General features: G+C 35.4%; 1 protein-coding gene and 1 non-coding gene across 3 annotated transcripts in view; one reads left to right on the top strand and one right to left on the bottom strand.

The window, feature by feature from the left end:
• HDX (highly divergent homeobox) overlaps positions 1 to 16,057 on the bottom strand; it is a 212,515-nt gene extending 196,458 nt beyond the window's left edge. For both annotated transcript variants that reach the window (XM_061409577.1, XM_061409578.1), the window contains exon 1: positions 15,884 to 16,057. The gene's annotated coding sequence lies outside the window, so the exon portion shown is untranslated. The remainder of the gene's footprint in view (positions 1 to 15,883) is intronic.
• LOC133243665 (U6 spliceosomal RNA) lies at positions 2,698 to 2,804 on the top strand. Its single transcript, XR_009735205.1, has one exon. It is a non-coding gene; the product is annotated as a U6 spliceosomal RNA (small nuclear RNA).
• Positions 16,058 to 20,783: the final 4,726 nt, after the last annotated feature.

Raw genomic sequence — 20,783 nt, 5'->3', positions numbered from 1 at the left:
TTCTTTATGATCCATTTAATATTTGTAGGATATATTGTGGCACTCTTCTTCTTGATACTGGAAATTTGTTTCTTTTGTCTTGGTCAGTTTGACAAGTGGTTTATCACCTTTATTGATCTTCTGAAATAATTAGCTTTTCGTTTCACTGACTTTTGTCTGTTGTTTTTCTGTCTTAATTTACATTGATTTCTGCTCTTACCATTACTTTTTTTCTGTTTTATTTGGAATTAATTTGGTCTTCTTTTTTTTTTTTTTTTTTAGTTTCTTAAGATGGGAACTTAGACTATTGATCTTTGACCTGTCTCCTTTTCTAATTATAAGCAATTAATGCTATAAATTTACTTCTAAGTACTAATTTGGCTGCATTCTACAAATTTTGATAGGCTGTATTTTTTAACAGCCTTACTGAAGTATATCTGATGTACAAAAGCTGCACAATATTCAATGCCTATAAATTGATGAGTTTAGCCTTAAACAAAAAACCAGTGATACCATTACCATGGTCAAAGTTGTCAACATTTCCAACACCCCCCCCCCAGAATTTCCTTGTGTTTCATTGTTTATTTGTTCTGTAACAAGAACACTTAAAATGAGACCTACCCTGTTAACAAAATTTTAAGTGCACAACATTGTTGTTGTTGTTCAGTCACTAAGTCATGTCTGACACTTTGCAACCCCATGGACTGTAGCACATCAGGCTTCTCTATCCTCTACTATCTTCTGAAGTTTGCTCAAATTCATGTTCATGTTGCACAATACTGTATTGTATACAATAGGTATAATGTTCTAAAACAGATCTCTATAATTTATTCATTTGGCATAACTGAAACTAACTACCCATTGAATAACAACTTCCTATTTCCTTCACCCTCCATTTCCGGCAACCACCATTGCATTCTCTGCTTCTGACTATTTTAGATACTTCACTTAAGTGGAATCATGCAGTATTTGTTCTGTGATTAGCTTGTTTCACTTTAATGTCCTTCAGGTTCATCCATGTTGTTGCAAATGGCAAAATTTCCTTCTCTTTAAGGACTGAATAACATCCCATTGTAGGTATATATTACATTTTATTCATTCATCTGTGGATAGACACTTGGTTATTTCCATATTATGGCTATTGTGACTAGTGCTGCAATAAATATGGGTATGCAGCTATCTCTTCAAGATCCTGATTCTAATACTTTTGGATATAGTTGTCTCTTGCTATCTGCAGGAGATTGGTTCCAGGAACCCCCACAGATAACAAAATCCAAGGATGCTCAAGTCCATTATAATTGACTCTCTATATCAACCTATCCCTGGGTTTCACATCCATGAAAACAAAAAGATGACTATATACCCAGATGTGGGATTGCTAAATCATATGGTAATTCTATTTTTATTATTTTTCAGGAATCTCCATATTGTTTGCCATAGCTGCTGAACATTAATTGATATCCCACCAACAATGTACAAGGGTTCCAACTTCTCCACAGCTTTGCCAATACTTTTTATCTTTTGGTTGTTTAATAATAGGCATTCTAACAGGTTTAATACCATAAACACACACAGAAATCAATTAAAAAAAAAAAACTTAAACACAAGACCTGAAACTGTAAATCTCCTAGAACAAAACACAGGGAAAAAGTTTCTGGACACTGGTCTTGGCAATGATTTCTTGGTTATATCACCAAAAGTACAGGCAACAATAGCAAAAACAGACAAATGGGATTACATCATACCAAAAAATTCTGCCTAGCAAAGAGCAATCAAGTAAATGAAAACACAACCTACAGAATGAAAGAATATATTTGAAATCATATATCTGGTAAGGGTTAATTTCCAAAATATGTAAGGAACTCCTAAAACTCAATAGCAAAAATAACTAATTATCCAATTAAAAGTGATCAAAGAGCTTAAACAGATATTTCTCTGAAAAAGACATACAAATGGTCAACAGGTATTTAAAAGATGCTCAACATTATTAAGCATCAGGAAAATGTGAAGCAAAACTATGAGGACATGATTTTATTTTAATCATCATTCAGTTCAAAATACTGATTTTCCCATTTATTGTTTAAAATATTTAAGTATTTTCCAGATATCTTTGTTATTGATTTCCAGTTCAGTGTACTTATTTCAACTGTTTTAAGTTCTTTACAATTTGTCTTATGGCCCAGGCAGAATATGTAAGGAATATTTTAAAGAATATTCCATGTACATTTTGCAAGGAATGTATCTTTGGCTGTTGTTGGAAAGGCAGTTCTAATAATGTCAATTAGTTCATGTTGGTTAATAATGTTGCTCAGATTTTCTGTATCTATATTGATTTTCTGACTACTTGTTCTATCAGTTATTGAAAGAGGAATGGTGAAGTCCCCAAGTATAATTGCACACTTGTCTGTTTCAACTTTTAATTGTATTAGTTTTGCTTTATGTATTTTGAAGATTTTTTTAGGCACATACACAGCTAATACTGTTAACAGTCTTTTGATAAATTTATCCTTTATTCATTATGTAATATATCCTCTTTATTCCTCATACTATTCCTTGTTCTATATTTTAATTTGTCTGACACTGAAGGATATACTTCAGCTTTGTTTTGAATATTCTGTTATTGAATATAATTTTTTATCATTTTACCTTTAACTTATGTCTTCATATATAGTTGTCCTATATGTAAGATACAGTTGAGCTTTAAAAATCCAATATGATGTGCTCACTTTAGCAGTACATATATTAAAATTGCAATGATACAAAGAAGATTAACATGGCCCCTGAGCAAGAATGACACACAAATTAGTGAAGCATTCCATATTTTTACAGTAAACTTTAATATTATTGACTATAAACCCCCTAACATTTGGATGAGTCTTAGTATATGAGGAAAAAATGTGCTTGTTTGAACGAATGAAATACATTATATGCCAGGTTATAGGCCAGGTTATATGTCAGGTTCTGTTCTATGCACTGGAGATACAGAAGTTGGGAGAAGAATCTCCTGGAACTGATACTAATAAAGGGATACAGACAATAAAAAAATATATAAGTAAACTATAAAAACATCCAGTATGACAATATGTCTTTAAGCTAGTGTGTTTAGATCACTTATATTTAATATAATTACTAATATGGATGGATTTAGGCATATTATTTTAATAACTGTTTTCTGTTGGTCCTTCTGACTTTTTGTTCTATTTCCCTTTTCCCAGCTTCCTTTTTGTTATCTGAAAGTGTTTTTGGAATAGTTTAGTTCATTGGCTTTTTAGGTACATGTCTTTCTATATTTTTGAAGTGCTTTTTTCACTGACTTTGGTCTCTATAATTTGTCATGAGAAATTCATTGTGTGTGTGTGTTAGTCACTCAGTCGTGTCTGACTCTTTGTGACCCCCTGGACTGTAGCCCACCAGACTTCTATGTCCATGGATTCTCCAGGCAAGAATACTGCAGTGGATTGCCATTCCCTTCTCCAAAGGATCTTTCCACCCCAGGGATCAAACCCTGATCTCCTGCATCATAGCCAGATTCTTTACGATTTGAGCTACAGAAAAGTCTAAAATATGGAACACTTCATGAGTTTGCATGTCATCCTTGCACAGGGAGAAATTCATGGTCATTTTCAAATCTTTGTTTCCCTATATATTTGTGTTTCTCCAGCTGTTTTCAACACGATACATTTGATTTTTAGCAATTTTATTATAATATCTGGTCATGATTTCCTTTGAGTTTAACTTGTTTCAAGGGATCTTGAATCTGTACATTTTTATCATTCTTATGTGTTTTGTAGAGTTAATTCACTAGTGCAGTGATTCAGACTAAGTTGTTTTTGGTTTTGTTTCCTTTTCTATCTTTTTTTGGCCTTGTCATGTGACATGTGGAACTTCCCTTCCCAGGGATCAGACCCACATCCCCTGCATTAGAAGTGCAGAGTCTTAACCATTAGACCACCAGGGAAATCTGGAGGTTTATTCAAAGGAAGAATTTTAATGATAAAGTCAATTTATTTAATAAAGTGTTCAGTTATTGTATTTCTTCTCAAACAAGATTTGATAATTTCTGTCTTTCAAAGAATATGTACATTTACTTTAGGTGGTTGACTTTATAGGCAGAAAATTAATGGTCCATTAGTATTTTTTAAAGTTTTTTTATTTATTTTTAATTGGAGGATAATTGTTTTACAATATTGTGTTGGCTTCTGTCATACAACAACATGAATCAGACACAAGTACATATAAATTTTCTTCCTCCTGAACCTCCTCCCTATCCCCCACCCCATCCCGTGCCTCTAGGTTGTCACAGAGCACTGGGTTGAGCTCCCTGTGCCCATAGAGCAGCTTCTCACTGGCTATTTTACACATGGTAGTGTATATGTCAGTGATACTCTTTCAATTCGTCCCATCCTCTCCTTTTCCCACTATGTCTAGTCTGTTCTCCATATCTGCATCTCTATTCCTGCCCTGCAAATAGGTTCATCAGTACCATTTTTCTAGATTCTATATATGCATTAATATATGAAATCTGTTTTTCTCTTTCTGACTTACTTCACTATGTACAACAGACTCTAGGTTCATCCATCTCACTACAACTGACTTAAATGCATTCCTTTTTATGGCTGAGTAATATTCCAAATTATTTATCTATTCATCTACTGATGGACATCTAGTTTGCTTCCATAGTAGTTTTACATTTGTCTCTAGAATTGCAATTTGGATCTTCTGTGTAATAAGAGTTTGATCTTTTAAAATTTGGGAGAATGCAAAAAATTAAGCACAACACCAACAGGCATGGCATCCATGTATGTAGATTTATTGTTGTTTAGTTCCTCAGTCATGTCCAACTCTTTGAAACCCCATGGACAGCAGAATACCAGGATTCCCTGTCCTTCACTATTTCCCAGAATTTGCTCAAACTCATATCCATTGAGTTGATGATATAGATGTCTCTGTATAATTTGTTAATGTAAATTTAATGTTGAAAATTAAAGGATATTATATTACAGCAGAGTTCTATTAAAAACTAAGTTGTTAAATAGTGTTTTATTTAACAAATTTTATTAAAAATGCAATAATGAATTGACACTTTGAACTTCATGAAATTTGAATACAGGCAAAAGAATTGCTATGGCAAATCTGTTCTCAGAAGCTCTCACTTTAATCTATCATTTACATTTAATGATCCTCATCTTTACAAATAGCAGTTTTCTATTTAGCTATTTTATAATTAACTTTTCAGAATTTGCAAATATTGCAAAAAAAATACATTTCATCATCTTCTAAGCATGAAGTCAAGTAACAGGCATTGCATCTATTCAAAGACTATGAAGGGATATTCTTTATTTGTTTATTGGGCTATAACTACTGAAATGCATTGTACACATCTCTTATCTTCCATTTTAATAGAGATATAATTGGCCTCAATCACTAAGATAGACATATGAAAGAGGAAATTTTAACAATCTATATAATTTTCACAGGACATGAAGAAATTGTACACTGATCTCATTTTAAAAAACACTTTAAAATTCTCTACAATTGATGTTAATATTATCCAGTTACATAAAAGTTAAATACATATTCATAGTGACATGGCGCAAATATCAAGACAATATTATGTATACATTGTTCATATAAGTAGATGAAAGGATATATCTACAATGACATATATCTATAGCCACATGTAAATGTTCAAAAAAGTATTGGCAAGTAGATGTTTGATCTCAGATATTTCATCAATTTTAATAATTTGTTAGCTTTTAATGATGCTGCTTTTATCACAAATAATAAAATACCATTAAACTACAAATACCTTATCAATACACTCAGATATCAAAACTCATAACAAAGTAAAAAAGATCAATTTCAAACAGATAACCTGTTGGACAACAGAAGCATAAACAGGGCCTCACCTGGAAAACCGATTTTCCTATTTTCTTCAGCTCTACTTACATACAATCATACAGAATATGTGACCATTGTTACATAGCATCTCCCAATGAGTTAAATACTACCTTGATCCATATATATTTGTTGACTAATTTCTATTCCTTTTTACATTTTTAGCTCCAAGCAAATTGTGCAAGTAAATCATTTCTATCTTTCACCAGTTCATGATAGTGATGCCATTGCCATAAGCCCTGACCACTAACATCTAGTAATTAACATTCTAAATTAAGATTTTTAAATGCAGATTGCATTTTAATTTACTATTGAGGAGAGCTTTATAAAATTTCTCAGAGTTGCACACTGCAAAAGTAATTATTAATGAGTAACTCATTATATTAAAATTATATATCTCTTGAATTCCACTGTACTATGAATTTATCCTTTTTAGTTCTCTCAACCTTTTCTTATCATCTACATAACTCTATCCTACTCTTTCCTAACTCTTTCTCACTCTCAGCAAGAGTTTTCATAGGTAATTAAAATTTGTTTTTAAAATGTTGAAGCCATATTTATTCACTTAAACTAGATAGTCTTTTAATGTTTTGTGAATCAGATTTATATAGTATATATTAAGACTTAAGGGTAGTGTTACCTAGAATCAAAGAGATGAATTATTTGATTTTTTAATATTTCAATTTCTGATTTTACTGCAAAAACTGCAAAGGCTTTGAGGGTAAAAATATACATCCTATTCTTCAGGGAATTTTGAGAAAGGTTTCTCAAAAGACACTGTCTATAACATGTATAGTGTTGAAACAACACACACACACTTTTAATTCATCAAACAGTGGAAGCATAAATTTATCCCTACAAATAATTTGAATAGATTAAGAAACTGTATAGTAGTTTAAAAGACTCATGGAGTGCAACTCAAAACTGATAGTCACAGGTAAATTCTTTTTTTTTTCTTTTTCTTTAAAAGAGAAAAACAAAAGCAAAAACAAAATCTTTCCTACATTGTCCAAATCTACCTTTGGGTCTCTATTTGAGGAACTCTGTCTTAATGTACTTAACTCATTCCATCAAATGTATTTTAATTGTCATTTATGACTATAAAAGAGCAGTTTTGTCACCATACCTGGTAGAAAGGCTCTGTGTGTGAGTGAATACATGAATCTTATGGGTTTTCTTTTCAAGATTATCAGTGAAATAAAACCCTCAAATTTAAAAATCTTCATAAAACTTGCACACCCCTAAGAACATATCCTTGGAACCCTATGATCTGCAGACTGCAATTTCAGAGACACCACCCTATGTTAAGTCTTTGACATTAAGATAGAAAACTTAACCTATAGCCAAATCATAGATGTATGTACGCTTGAAGAATGGGATAAATAGTAACCCCTAATGATTTTGTTGGCACTGCATTTCTCTTGCTTAGTCATATTTTTCAATTGGATATGAAGCACAACAGACTGTTACATAACAAAGGTGCTGTTGGGTATTCATCACAATTATATTCACTGGTGTTAATCAGACCATATCTGAACATATTGACTATATTATACAAGGTTTGATCATGACCATATTCAGCAATTGTTATTTTACTGCTAATTTGATTCATGTAACTTGATAACAATTTGTAAAAAATATTTTCAAGGCTATCTAGAAAGTATAGCTTCACCTGTGAATTTTGAGAACACATATTGCTTTAATATATTTTGCAGAGTGAGAAATCAGAGCAAAACTTTTTGCAAAGTAATCCTTTCCTCTCCAAGTCACTGCTCTCAAAAGTTGCCAAAATATAAGTGTAACACCACACACTTTAATTTTTTCATTTAAAATGTATTTCTTAAGCATACATTTGCATATTATAGTGGTATTAATGTACTGTGTTCTGAACATGTCTTAATTTTAAAGTGGTCAAGAGAGTCAAAAGAACAACAGTATTTCTCAATAACATCTTTATTGCTTCTCTTTAAAGGTGAGAGTTAGAAAATGGGAAATGGATGGCAAGAATGGTAATTATTAAAATACTGTTTCCTGAAGAGAACATTAACATAATTTTGACTGCACTTAATGCTTTTTATTAATATATTAATTTAATAACATTAAATTTTAATTAATAAATATAATCATAGATTTTAAAGCTAGGTATTATGAAGATTGTGCCCTCATTTCACAGTTGAATAAACAGGGCCAGACATGATATTTTACTTTGTTTTACAAAAAATGCCTAATATATATTATAAACACTTTGATGTCTAATTCACTTTATATAATACTTAGCATATTATAAAACACAAAATTATTAAATAAGTGATTTTGAGGATGATATCAACTTAGATATCAACTAAAGGACTATCTTGACTATATCAGTTTGCTAGGGCTGTTATAACAAAGTAGCAAATACCAGGTGGCTTAAACAGAAATTTATTGTTTCACAGTTGTAAAGTCTAGATATCTGTAATCAGGGTGTTGGTAGAGTTGGTTGCTTATGAGGACAGTGAGGGAAAAGATGGGATGTAGGCCTCTCTCCTTGGCTTGTAAATGGCCGTCTTCCTATTTACATGGCATTCTCCCTTAATACTGACTAATTGCTTCTCCCAATAACAAGATTAGACACTGGCTTCCTTTATCAGCCCCAAAGGCCATCAGTTCCTGTGCGGACCCTTACCTCTCTGTATCCCAGTTCCCGGAATCTGTGAATATTTTATGCTCCATGGGAAAAGCGAATTAAAGTTGCAGAAGGAATTAAGGCTGATAATCAGTTGACCTTAAAGTAGAGAGATTATCCTAGATTATTTTAGTGGGCCTAGTGTAATCACAGTTATCTTTAAATCTGAAAGATGGAGGCAGAATGTCAGAGTGATGCAATGTGAAAGATGTGATCAGTCATTGCTGACTTTGAAGATGAAAGAGGGCCACGTGCTAAGAAATGTGGATAGCTCCTAAAAGCTAGAAAAGATGAGGAAATATATTCTTCCTTAGAACTTCCAGAAAAGAAAGCCCTGTTGACATCATTATTTTCACTCAGTGAGACCTGTTTCAGACCATTAACCACCAGAACTGTAAGATAATACATGTGTAGTTTAGAGTCACTGTGTTTGTGGTAATTTATTACAGGAGCAAATAGAAAACTAATTCAGTTCCTCTTGAAGATATTAGTGACAATGACCTCAATAAAGCTATACTCTTCTGTAACACTGTTGACAAGTCAAGTAATTAGGGTACATAACATTTCAATAGTAAAGTCATTACTATCAACAAAGTAAATGGATTCTTTCAGACTTTTAACAATTTTACCCATCACATAGGTGTAGCTATCTTCTCAATGAGATAATGCTGTCTCTAGAATGGAGCAAAACTGATGCATATTAAACAGATAATACTTTGATTATATATTACTTTACACATGTGAAAATGGACAAAAGGAAGTTCACTTTTTTCTATGATTATCAGCTCTTAAAAGTTTAGGTTGTACAGGAATTCATATTTCACTTTATAACAGTGTTTGTTAGACTTTGACATGCATGGGAATCATGCAGGGATCTTATTAAAATGCAGATTCTGATTCGGTAGGTCCTGGGAGGAGCCAGAAATTCAGCAATATTCTAAGAAATTTCCAAGTGATGCCCATGCTACTACTCCATGGAACACACTTTGAATAGCAAGGATTTAATAGACACAGAAGCACCAAACCCTACCAGAAAAGTAAACTGGCTCTTTGAAGTGAAGTGAAGTCACTCAGTCATGTACGACCCTTTGCAACCCCATGGACTGTAGCCTACCAGGCTTCTCTGTCCATGGGATTTTCCAGGCAAGAGTACTGGAGTGGGTTGCCATTTCCTGCTCCAGGGGATCTTCCGGACCCAGGGATTGAACCCAGGTCTCCTGCATTGCAAGCAGACGCTTTACCCTCTATCCACCAGGGAGCATCTCTTAAGAATTCACTGGTGATAAGAGTGAGCCTCTAAGTTCTAATCAAAATGCTTGACTTATTATTTTCATAACACATGCATATTAAAAATTTAATAACTTCATGTTGTCTTAGAATAGTGAGGATGAGTCAGGGCTGAACATTCTATACCTAATGTAATACTGCCCATTAATGTAGAATATATTTCTTCTACCACAGTTTACAATTACTTAGATCTTGTCCAACTGTTTCTCTGTTGAGGGGATTTCAATACAACAAACAATTGGTTTATGAATGGGAAAAGCTACTCAGAGAATGAGTCTCAGAAAATTACTCTCCTAATTGGCATAGCTATTTCATCCATTTCATACTGTGGAGAAAGGGAAATGTATTCCCAATTGAATGCAGAGTTCCAGAGAATAGCAAGGAGAGATTAGACAGCCTTCTTAAGTGAACAGTGAGAGAAAGAGAAGAATACAATAAAATAGGAAAGATTGGAGATCTCTTTAAGAAAACCGGAAATACCAAGGAAATATTTCATGTAAAGATAGGCAAAGGACAAAAACACAAGGACCTAACAGAAACAGAAGAGATTAAGAAAAGGTGGCAAGAACACACAGAAGAACTTTACAAAAAAAGATCTGCATGACCCAGATAACCACGATGGTGTGGTCACTCACCAAGAGCCAGACATCCTGGAGTGTGAAGTCAGGGGGGACTTAGGAACCTTTACTACAAACAAAGCCAGTGGAGGTGATGGAATTCCAGCTGGGCTATTTCAAATCCTAAAAGATGATGCTGTTATAGTGTTGCACTCTTTACGCCAGCAATTTTGGAAAACTTGCAGTGGCCACAGGCCTGGGAAAGTTCAGTTTTCATTCCAATCCCAAAGAAAGGCAACGCCAAAGAATATTCAAATTACCATATAATTGCACTCATTTCACACGTTAGCAAGGTAATAGTCAAAATCCTTCAAGCTAGGTTTCAGCAATATGTGAACTGTGAACTTCCAGATGTACAAGCTGGATTTAGAAAAGGCAGAGAAACCAGAGATCAAATTGCCAACATACACTGGATCATAGAAAAAGCAAGGGAATCCCAACAAAAAAAAAATCTACTTCTTCTTCATTGACTATACTAGAGCCTTTGACTGTGTGGATCACAACAAACTGCAGAATATTCTTAATGAGATGGGAATACCAAACAACATTACCAGCCTCCTTGAGAAACCTGTTTGCAGGTCAGGAAGCAACAGTTAGAACTGGACATGAAAAAATGAACTGGTTCAAAATTGGGAAAGGATGTATTCTGGGAAATATACACCCTTGATGAAGGGTGTATATTGTCACCCTGCTTATTTAACTGATGTGCAGGGTACATCATGCGAAATGCAAGGCTGAATAAAGAACAAGCTGGAATTGAGATTGTGGGGAGAAATATCAACAACCTCAGATATGCAGATGATACCACTTTAATGGCATAAAGTGAAGAAGAACTAAAAAGCCTCTTGATGAAAGTGAAAGATAAGAGTGAAAAAGCTGGTTTAAAACTCAACATTCAAAAAACGAAGATCATGGTACCTGGCCCCATCACTTCATGGCAAATGGATGGGGAAAAATGTGGAAACAGTCTCAGATTTTTAATTTTCTTGGGCTCCAAAATCAATGTGGATGGAGACTGTAACCACAGAATTAAAAGACACTTGCTCCTTGGAAAAATAACTATGACAAATCTAGACACTGTATCAAAAATCAGAGACATCACTTTGCTGACAAAGGTCTGTATATCAAAGCTATGGTTTTTCCAGTAGTCATGTATGGATGTGAGAGTTAGACTACAAAGAAGGCTGAGCACCAAAGAATTAATTCTTTCAAACTGTGGTGCTGTATAAGACTCTTGAGAGTCCCTTGGACAACAAGGAGATCAGACCAGTCAATCCTAAAGGAAATCAATCCTGAATATTCATTGGAAGGAATGGTGCTGAAGCTGAAGCTCCAATATTTTGGCCACCTGTTGTGAAGAGCTGACTCATTGAAAAATACCCTGCTGCTGGGAAAGACTGAGGGCAAGAGAAGGGGAGACAGAGGATGAGATGGTTAGATGGCATCACTGACTCAATGGACATGAGTTTAAGCAAACTCCAGGAGATAGTGAAGGACAGGGAAATCTGGTGTCCTGCAGTCCATGGGATTGCAGAGTCAGACATGACTTAGTGACTAAACAACAACAAATTTTATCCATAAAAGACACAATAAGTAGACCAAGCTAACCAAATAAGAAAGTATAATATATAAAGCAATGTATTATTGTAGGATGAAACACCTCAATCTGTCCTTTCACAAAACTCTGTGAAGAAATACTTTCACTAGTGCTTGGTACTTGACAGTAGGAAAAATAATGTATGGGTCTATATGCCTTCTGCCATTGAAGCCACTGGAGTCAAAACAAAGATCCCTTCTCCTAAAACTTGGCCTATCTGTTAAAAAAGTTTCATTTCCACTGAGAGAGAAAGGAATATGTCACAGGCATTACAGAATCATAAATAGAGATAAGTCTGGAGAAATTTTACACACACAATGTTTTAAAACAATAAATGAAGATCGGCCTCGCTCTAGCTCTCCAATCTAGAACCTAGTAGTTAAGAGTGAAGCCTCTAGAATGATGCTTGCTTTGAAATACTGGCTCTGCCACTTACTACTTGTATGATTTGGGGCAAGCACAATACACAAATGCTTGTCTGCTTGAGAAAAGTGCCTACACAGGGCATGTAAGTTACATGTTTCCATGGATGTTTTAAGAACCTTAAAGCAAATTTCCCCCAGTTCCAAGGGAAGAGAAGCTAAGAAAATATTTTCCTCAATTTTTGCCTCTCTAAAAAATAACACATTTAAAGATTCTAAGGATCAACCCAGTTGGAGATAAATCTCATGAAAAATGATAGGGGATCAAGAAGGTAAGACAGCTGCTGTTGTAAATTTCTTTACAGATGTCAAATGTAACTTATAGCATCTGATTGGCACAAAATAGCATTTGACTGACACAGTATAATGTTAATTGTTCAGCTGCTATGTACTTGGATCTCTGGTTAATCCAGGCAATTTGGCTACTTGTGGGCACAAAAATGATTGCATTTGCATAGACAGGTTTCAGTGTATTGTCTTGAAATTTTATGCAGGCTAGAAAGGTCCCAGTTGTTGGTGACAGTTTTTGAATATACTAACCTCTCCAGTTCCCTTTGAATGCAGAACATATCTCTCTAGAATTTTCACAGTTTACTTCCAAATCACTATGCTAGATGTAGTGTATTCAGACACCACTAGTTTCATGTTTATCAGACTCTACAGTAAAATCAAAATAAACAATTCAATTATTTTTATCCTGTTGGGGATCACAAAAATACATAAAAACATAAAAAATACATTACTACAAAAAAACATAATTCCCTCTGGGAGTAGAATTTTCAAAAAGCAGAATTAATTAAATATTTTTTTAATATTCATAGTTTACTTGACAATAATTTTCAAGTTTACAAGTTATAATAATACCCTTTGAACTGCATTTCATGCATGTTCCTCAACCTCAAACCTTGATATGATATTGGGATGGTGCCTCAAAGTGAAGTAACAAAGCAAAATCTATAGAAAGCCTCCGTATTAAACCACAATCACTTTCATTCAAATAAAATTGAGGTCCATGAAACAATGCAGTTTGAAGCCCAAGGAGTAGGAAAGTGACAGTTGAAATGTTATAAAATAGCAATTATGGAAACCATCACAATGATTAGCTCTGATTCAAGATGAAAACTATCAGTGACAGTCAATGTAAAGCAGCAAATGCAAGAAATCTTGCAATAAAAAGAGTGAATAATTGGTATATTTAAGAGAACTGCATAAAGCAATGTTATCAAAGAGAAAAACAGAAATAGGAAAATGTCTTAGTACTTTTCAAACTGAGAAAATTACAGACAGAACCACTTCTGGGATAATGTTCCTTTGGTCTTGTTTATGAGGACAAAATATATTCACAAGCCACCCAATATATAGAGATATCTGTATTGCATTTTCTTTGACTCATATTGAGGTTTATTCAGTCACTGAAGGGTCCCTTGCTTGACCAATGATGAATAAGTTCCCATGTATACACAGTTCTTTATAACTATATTACTTCATTTCCCAAGAAAGTGGAAAACAAAGACCATATAGCAATAGATATTTCAAATAGTCATCCAGGTACTTTGGATAAAAAAATATATGGTAGATGGCATGGTACCAACTCTTAAGAACAGATTTAAAATCCAGTTGAGGAATTTTGTCTAGCACACACACACAGTCAAAAATTAATGCAGGCTATAAGAAAAGTGGCAAATGTAAGAACTGACACAGGAGTTCTAGAAAAGTTGAGCTTAATAAGAGTTGGATTATACTTAGGAGGTACTTATGAGAGGTGTAACTTAAGTTGAACTTTCAAAGTGGGTAAGATTTGATTAGACAAAGAGAGAGCATCCTAGGTGAAGGGAGTGGTAGTGGTACAAGGAGTGAAGTTCTGTAGGTAGATTGTTCAGGGGTCATTAGGGAGAGTTGTGCACTGAGAAATAAAGATCATGTTCCTGTGGTACAATTAAGTAAGTTTAGGAAGCTCTTTGCAATCCAAGTATACCTGGGCTATGAACAATAGAAAATAAGGAGCCAATAATATTTTGGTGAAGAAAAATGATTTGTTGAAGGAAGTGCTTAAGCCATTAGACTGTCAGGATGAATTAGAAGGCTGGCTGGGAGGCTCCTGAAGTGACTGGATGGACAGTGATGAGAATTTAGACTGCAAACTAAGGGGAAAATGGTAGAAGAGGCTTTTAAAGGAAAACTCACCAGGACTTAATAACCCTTTAACTATGAGAAATGGGGTAAAAATCCAGATTTCTTTATAAAATAGTTAAGAGTTCATGATCAGACCCTGGAGCAGAATTATTAACAATACTATACAATTTATCTACCAAGGAAAGAACAAGGGCAGATAGGCAGGATTGTTCCTCATATTTGCCCAGTAATATAGTCCCTCCCAATGAAGGGAAGTTGAACAGGGGTCTCTCAAAATAAGATTTGACCTTGGTTCTAAAAGCCGCACAAAGGAAGAAGGGAAAAGGACTTAGCACCAAGCCTGAAACAGAGACCAAAGCTTTATAAGAGGCTTTTTCAAGAAGGAAAAAGAAGACAGGTAAGGATTTTTTTTTTTTTTCACTTTGAGTCTCTCCAAACAGTTTAAGTGTCAAACATCACTGAGTGGCACACCTAATCAGAGTTCCTTGAAAACTAAAAGTTGGATTCACTTGAATAGTGTTTTCTCCAAATAGTTTCTCATCTCAATAATTTCTATTCCAAACTCCTCTCCGAGTTCTTTCCATTATTCTAAATCCGATAAGTGAAGATTAAGAATTTGCCTTCCTAAAATTCTCAGGCCCACTTGGGGCTGGATATGCTCTTTCAAAGTAACTGGTAGATTCTTTCCATCAATTAGCGCTTGAAGCATTACAACGCCAGTTTACCATTCCTTCCCAAATTCTGCTCAGACAGACCTCAGCCCCACCCCCTTCAGATAAAGGAAAAAGAGCATGCGCAAATTCTAAGCCTATTCTCCTAGCCAGGAACTCCTCACCCACCCACACCCCAGCTCCCGCCCCACAAAGGTTATTATTGCGCAGGCGCGGCACCTTCTGCGCGTTCGAGTAGGGCTGTGCGAAATCTACAATCCAGTGAAATCTAGAAGTGGTAGAATTCACCTCTTTCCTTTCTTCCGAGACAGAGGCGCCACTTCCTCTTACTCTGGGGCCAGAAGCGTGTCCCAAACGTCGCCCTGTCTAGAAGCAAAATCCTTCGCTCTCTGCCAGTGTCTACTGTATCCCTTTCATCAGCTCGTTTTTAACCTCATGCTGCCTCTAGGCTTCACTTGGAAGGTAGAAGCAGTTGGTTCCCCCAAAAGCCGCACCAGTCTGTTGGCAGCCTTTTTAGGCCGCTGAACCTCCGTGCCTGGCACTGGGCAGAGCATTAGCTCGGCGCCTTGTTCGCCCTCCTTCACCTTTCACACCCACACATGCAGGGTGCTTACCTCGGGCGTGGTGCGGTCACAGAAAGGAAAGAAGATCCTAGATCAAGGCAGTTCTGGGGCAGGCGTATTCAGCGAGATTTTTCCTGGGTCTTCACTGCCTCCTCAGACAATGAAATCAGCGTGTCCGATCATCAATTCTCATCATGATCGTGACGTCACAAAAGACAGCGGCCAATGGGAGCCCGAGATCAGCTCCGGACAGTCCCTGGCCTCAGCCCAGGACCCAAGAGTGGGTATAGGGGAGGAGAGATAGCTGCCTGCAATGGGGCTGCCTCTCCCGGCACATATCAGCTACATCCGAAGCCAGGTCTCTCAGTACCTATAGCTTCCTGAGTAGAAGTGAACGCCCAGCATCCCTGTGACTATAGTAGTTATATGCCAGCCATTTGAGCAGGTCCTGCCTGGTCTTCCAAGTTGAGATTCGCTTGCAGCAGAATTGTTGCATACTGCCAAAATCAAGTGATCACATACAGAAATATATATATATATATATTGTGGTCCGTGTTCAATTGACAAATGTATTGAACATCAGACAAATGTTACTGAAATCAAGGTGTCCATTGAGCCTTTAGAGTTTGTGTATTGTTGAAACAAGCCTAAGAGTGAGTGTATTGGTTTATGTCTCCCATTGTTTCTGACAACTGAAGAAATTAAAATTATCGTTTCTGTTCACCTAACCTTAATATCTGTTTTGTTGGAAGTTTGAATAATCACCATTATACCATAACAGAAAAAAAAAAAAAAACCCTCAAGCTATATGTTACCTGTTAACACACTTGATACACTCCCAAAATATGCTGAGCGATATTGCCACTAGATATACAGAATTCATTGATCTTCTGCCATTATAGAACTTACCATTCATAGATACAGTATGACTAGCACACATTAAGCTTTCACAACAATACAATAAAGTACATGACCATGTGTTCAGTCATAAAAGACAGACAAGAGTTACGTCATTCAATGACTGAAAGCATCAGTGAGGTGAGGATAGTTGTGGAAGAATTCTGTGTTGTATTGAAAAGTAAGCTGATTGTTGAATGGTGGAAAGGATTCAAAAGGATGGAAAACATTGTCTTAAAAGGGAAGATAGGCAAAAGTAAGAAAGTATATATATATATACACATTGTCTTAAAGGGGAAGATAGGCAAAAGTAGGAAAGTATATATATACAGGAGGTCCATGATGAAATCAGCCTAACAAACAGAGTGCATATTTTGGGAACCAGTGGGCGATAAGGTAGATTGATACTAAAGCCTTTGAATGTAGGCAGCGAACTTTGTTCTTATTAAAAGCTGTTAAGGGCCTTAGGGCAAGGTACCTCAAACTTTTACAGCCAATCTATAGAGCAGTTTAAGTGTTTTTAAAAACAAAAATCAGATCATGACCAGCTCCAGATTATCCAATGGCCTTCATTCACATATGCTACAAAATACAAATTAACCCCAAGGTCTTAAATGATCTGGCTTTTCCCATCTCTCTGGCCTCCTTTCCTGCCACTCTACCACTAACTCAATTTCTAGTCACACAGCCTATTCTCCATTTCTCACACAAATTAAGCTCCTGACCTCATCAGAGCCCTTGTACTATTGTTCCCTCTGATCTTTTTAGGACTTAGTTCCTTACTTGATTCACATCTCTGCTCAAATGTAACCTCTTTAAAATGCATTAATTATATGTAACTTCTTTAAAATCTAAAGAGGTTACACATCAACATTTTTCAAATTGTTATCTTTTCCACACTCCCTATACCTAACTATACCCCTTCCTTTTTAAATTTTTCTTTATAGCACTTATTGCTACATACTCTCTATATATTTATTGCAAATATAGGCTTTACAAGGGTGAGCATTTTTGTCTGTTTTATTATTATATCCCTGGCATCTAGAAGAGTCCTGGACACAAAGTAGACAAATCAGTAAGCAGTTTTTGAAAGAATGACTGAAAGAAGATTTTTCAAGTGATCTGTCAGTCATCAATTTGCTGTTTGAATCAGATTGGGGGTAGCTGATTGTGACAGAGATCAGTTAGATAGTTGTAGTGGTAATCCAGGTTCTGTATGACTTGAGTCTAGATCAGGATGTTAAGAGCATAAATGAAGAGAAATAACTGAAGTTGAGATATTTCAAAGAAGGAATAATAAGAGTGGAAGTGGAAAATTTAGAGACGAGCTACCTATAGCAAGTTAACATACTCATTAAGTATCTACTGCATACCTTGAACTGAAGTGATTTGAGAGAAAAGTGGCAGCTTCCTTACCCTTGAAAAATTAATAAACCAGAGTACAAAATGAGGTAGTTTTTTGGTAATCATTCTTATTTTCCCCTCACACTTCATATCCAAGACACTAGTAAATTCTGTATGCTGTACCTTCAAAATATGCTCCAAATGTGAGCACTCTTTACTTCCCTTTTCCTACTATACAAAATACACTATCACTTCTAGCTTGAATAATACAATACAAAAGCATCTTACATGATTTCCTATAATCTTCTATTGTCCTTCTTTAATACTTTCTCTTAACATCAGTTAAAACATTCTTTAAAACGTTGAATCAGATCATATCATTTCCCAGTTTAAAACCCTCCAAATGTTTCCCATTAGAGTAAAAATAAAGTTCTAAATCATTGTTACTACTTAACTGTCACCACTTTTTTCTGCCTTAGTTCATTATGTTGTAACTAAGCCTTTGCCTCCATCACACTTCTTTCTGGGAAGCCTGTTCTGTCTTTATATATGTTACATTTGTGCCTTCTTGGAAAACTCTTCCCTCAGATCTCCACATAGCACATTTCTTCACCCAGAGTGTCTGCTAAAATTTGCCTCCTCAGATGTATCTTCGGGGACCAATATACTTAAAATAGTATCCCCAAATCAGTCTCTCTCCTTTATCCTCCCGGTGTGCTTTATTTATTTTTTAACATCACTATAAGAAATCATGTAATTTGCTTGCATGCTTATTCTGCTCTTCCCCAAGGGGGTAGGGATTTTATCTTTTTTATTTACTGTTATAGCCCCAGTACCTAGAATGACACCTGGCATGTAGTAAGCATTCAATGAGCCTTTTTGAATGAGTGAATATAGGAAAGTATAGATTGTGTGATTCAATCTAGGCTAAAGTAATAAACATTGAGAAATCAGAGATGTTTCTAGTATCATGACTTATGCATCTGTACCTACTCTGTTCACAATATATTAATTAAATGTTCATTGAATTTGTATGTGAAAGCAATCTAGGAGGAATATTTGAAGCATATATATTAACCGAGATTTCAAAGATCTCAAAAGACCCAACATACAAATGGAACAAGATCAAGTTTGACAGGGATCAACAGTAAGTATTTCATTTATGTTTGTGAAAGTCAGTTATGGAAGTAAATGATGAGCAATAAATACTTAAGGCAGGAAATGCTTTATTTCAAAATATTATAAATCCAATATTTTCTAGTATACCATAGATCATAAACAAGATAATTGAGACAAACTGCATTATGAAAAATCATATAAAGCAAGAAAACTACTAAGGTATCGTGTACCTTGATCAGACCACATTTACTCTGTTCAGTTGATTACTTCTTATTTTAAAGGAAATATTCACAGATGGCTGCATCTATATAAGAGAAATCAAGAATGATGAGGCACCTAAAAAAATATGATATGGGGCAAGGCTCCAGAAGTTGAAATTGCTTAATTTAAAGACAGCAAGATCTGGAGAGAACGTATCTTCAAATATTTGAAAGACTACTGATAGACAGAATGCCTGAAGAACTATGAATGGAGGTTTGTGACATTTAGAGGAGGCAGAGATCAAGACCATCCCCAAGAAAAAGAAATGCAAGAAGGGAAAATGGTTGTTTGAGGAGGCCTTACAAATAGTTGATGAAAGAAGAGAAGCTAAAGGCAAAGGAGAAAAGGAAAAATATACCCATTTGAATGCAGAGTTCCAAGGAATAGCAAGGAGAGATAAGAAAGCCCTCCTTAGTGATCAATGCAAAGAAATAGAGGAAAACAACAGAATGGGAAAGACTAGAGGTCTCTTCAAGAAATGTAGAGATACCAAGGGAACATTTCATGCAAAGATGGGCTCAATAAAGGACAGAAATGGTATGCACCTAAAAGAAGCAGAAGATATTAAGAGGTGGCAACAATACACAGAAGAACTGTACAAAAAAAAAAATCTGCATGACTCAGATAACCACGATGGTATGATCACTCACCTAGAGCCAGACATCCTAGAATGTGAAGCCAAGCGGTTCTTAGGAAGCATAACTATGAACAAAGCTAGTGGAGGTGATAGAATTCCAGCTGAGCTATTTCAAATTCTAAAAGATGATGCAGTGAAAGTGCTGCAGTCAATATGCCAGAAAGTTTGGAAAACTCAGCAGTGGCCACAGGACTGGAAATGGTCAACTTTCATTCCAACCCCAAAGAAAGGCAATGCCAAAGAATGTTCACAATGCCAAAGAATGTTCAAAGTACCACATAATGGCACTCATCTCACACACTAGCAAAGTAATGCTCAAATTTCTCCAAGCTAGGCTTCAACAGTAGGTGACCCATGAACTTCCAGAAGTTCAAGTTGGATTTACAAAAGTCAGAGGAACCAGAGACCAAATTGCCAATATCTATTGGATCATTGAAAAGCAAGAGAGATCCAGAAAAACATCTACTTCTGCTTTAATGACTATATCAAAGCCTTTGACTATGTGGATCACAAGAAACTGTGGAAAATTCTTAAAGAAAGGGGGAATACCAGACCACCTGACCTGCCTCCTGAGAAATCTGTATGCAGGTCAAGAAGCAACAGTTCGAACTGGATATGGAACAACAGACTGGTTCCAAATCTAGAAAGTAGTATGTGAAGGCTATATTTTGTCACCCTGCTTATTTAACTTAT

Source organism: Bos javanicus, chromosome X (assembly GCF_032452875.1).
Source record: "Bos javanicus breed banteng chromosome X, ARS-OSU_banteng_1.0, whole genome shotgun sequence".
NCBI classification, from domain to species: Eukaryota; Metazoa; Chordata; class Mammalia; order Artiodactyla; family Bovidae; genus Bos; species Bos javanicus.
The sequence above is the reverse complement of the archived record's forward strand: the minus strand, read 5'-3'. Positions and strand labels throughout refer to the sequence as shown.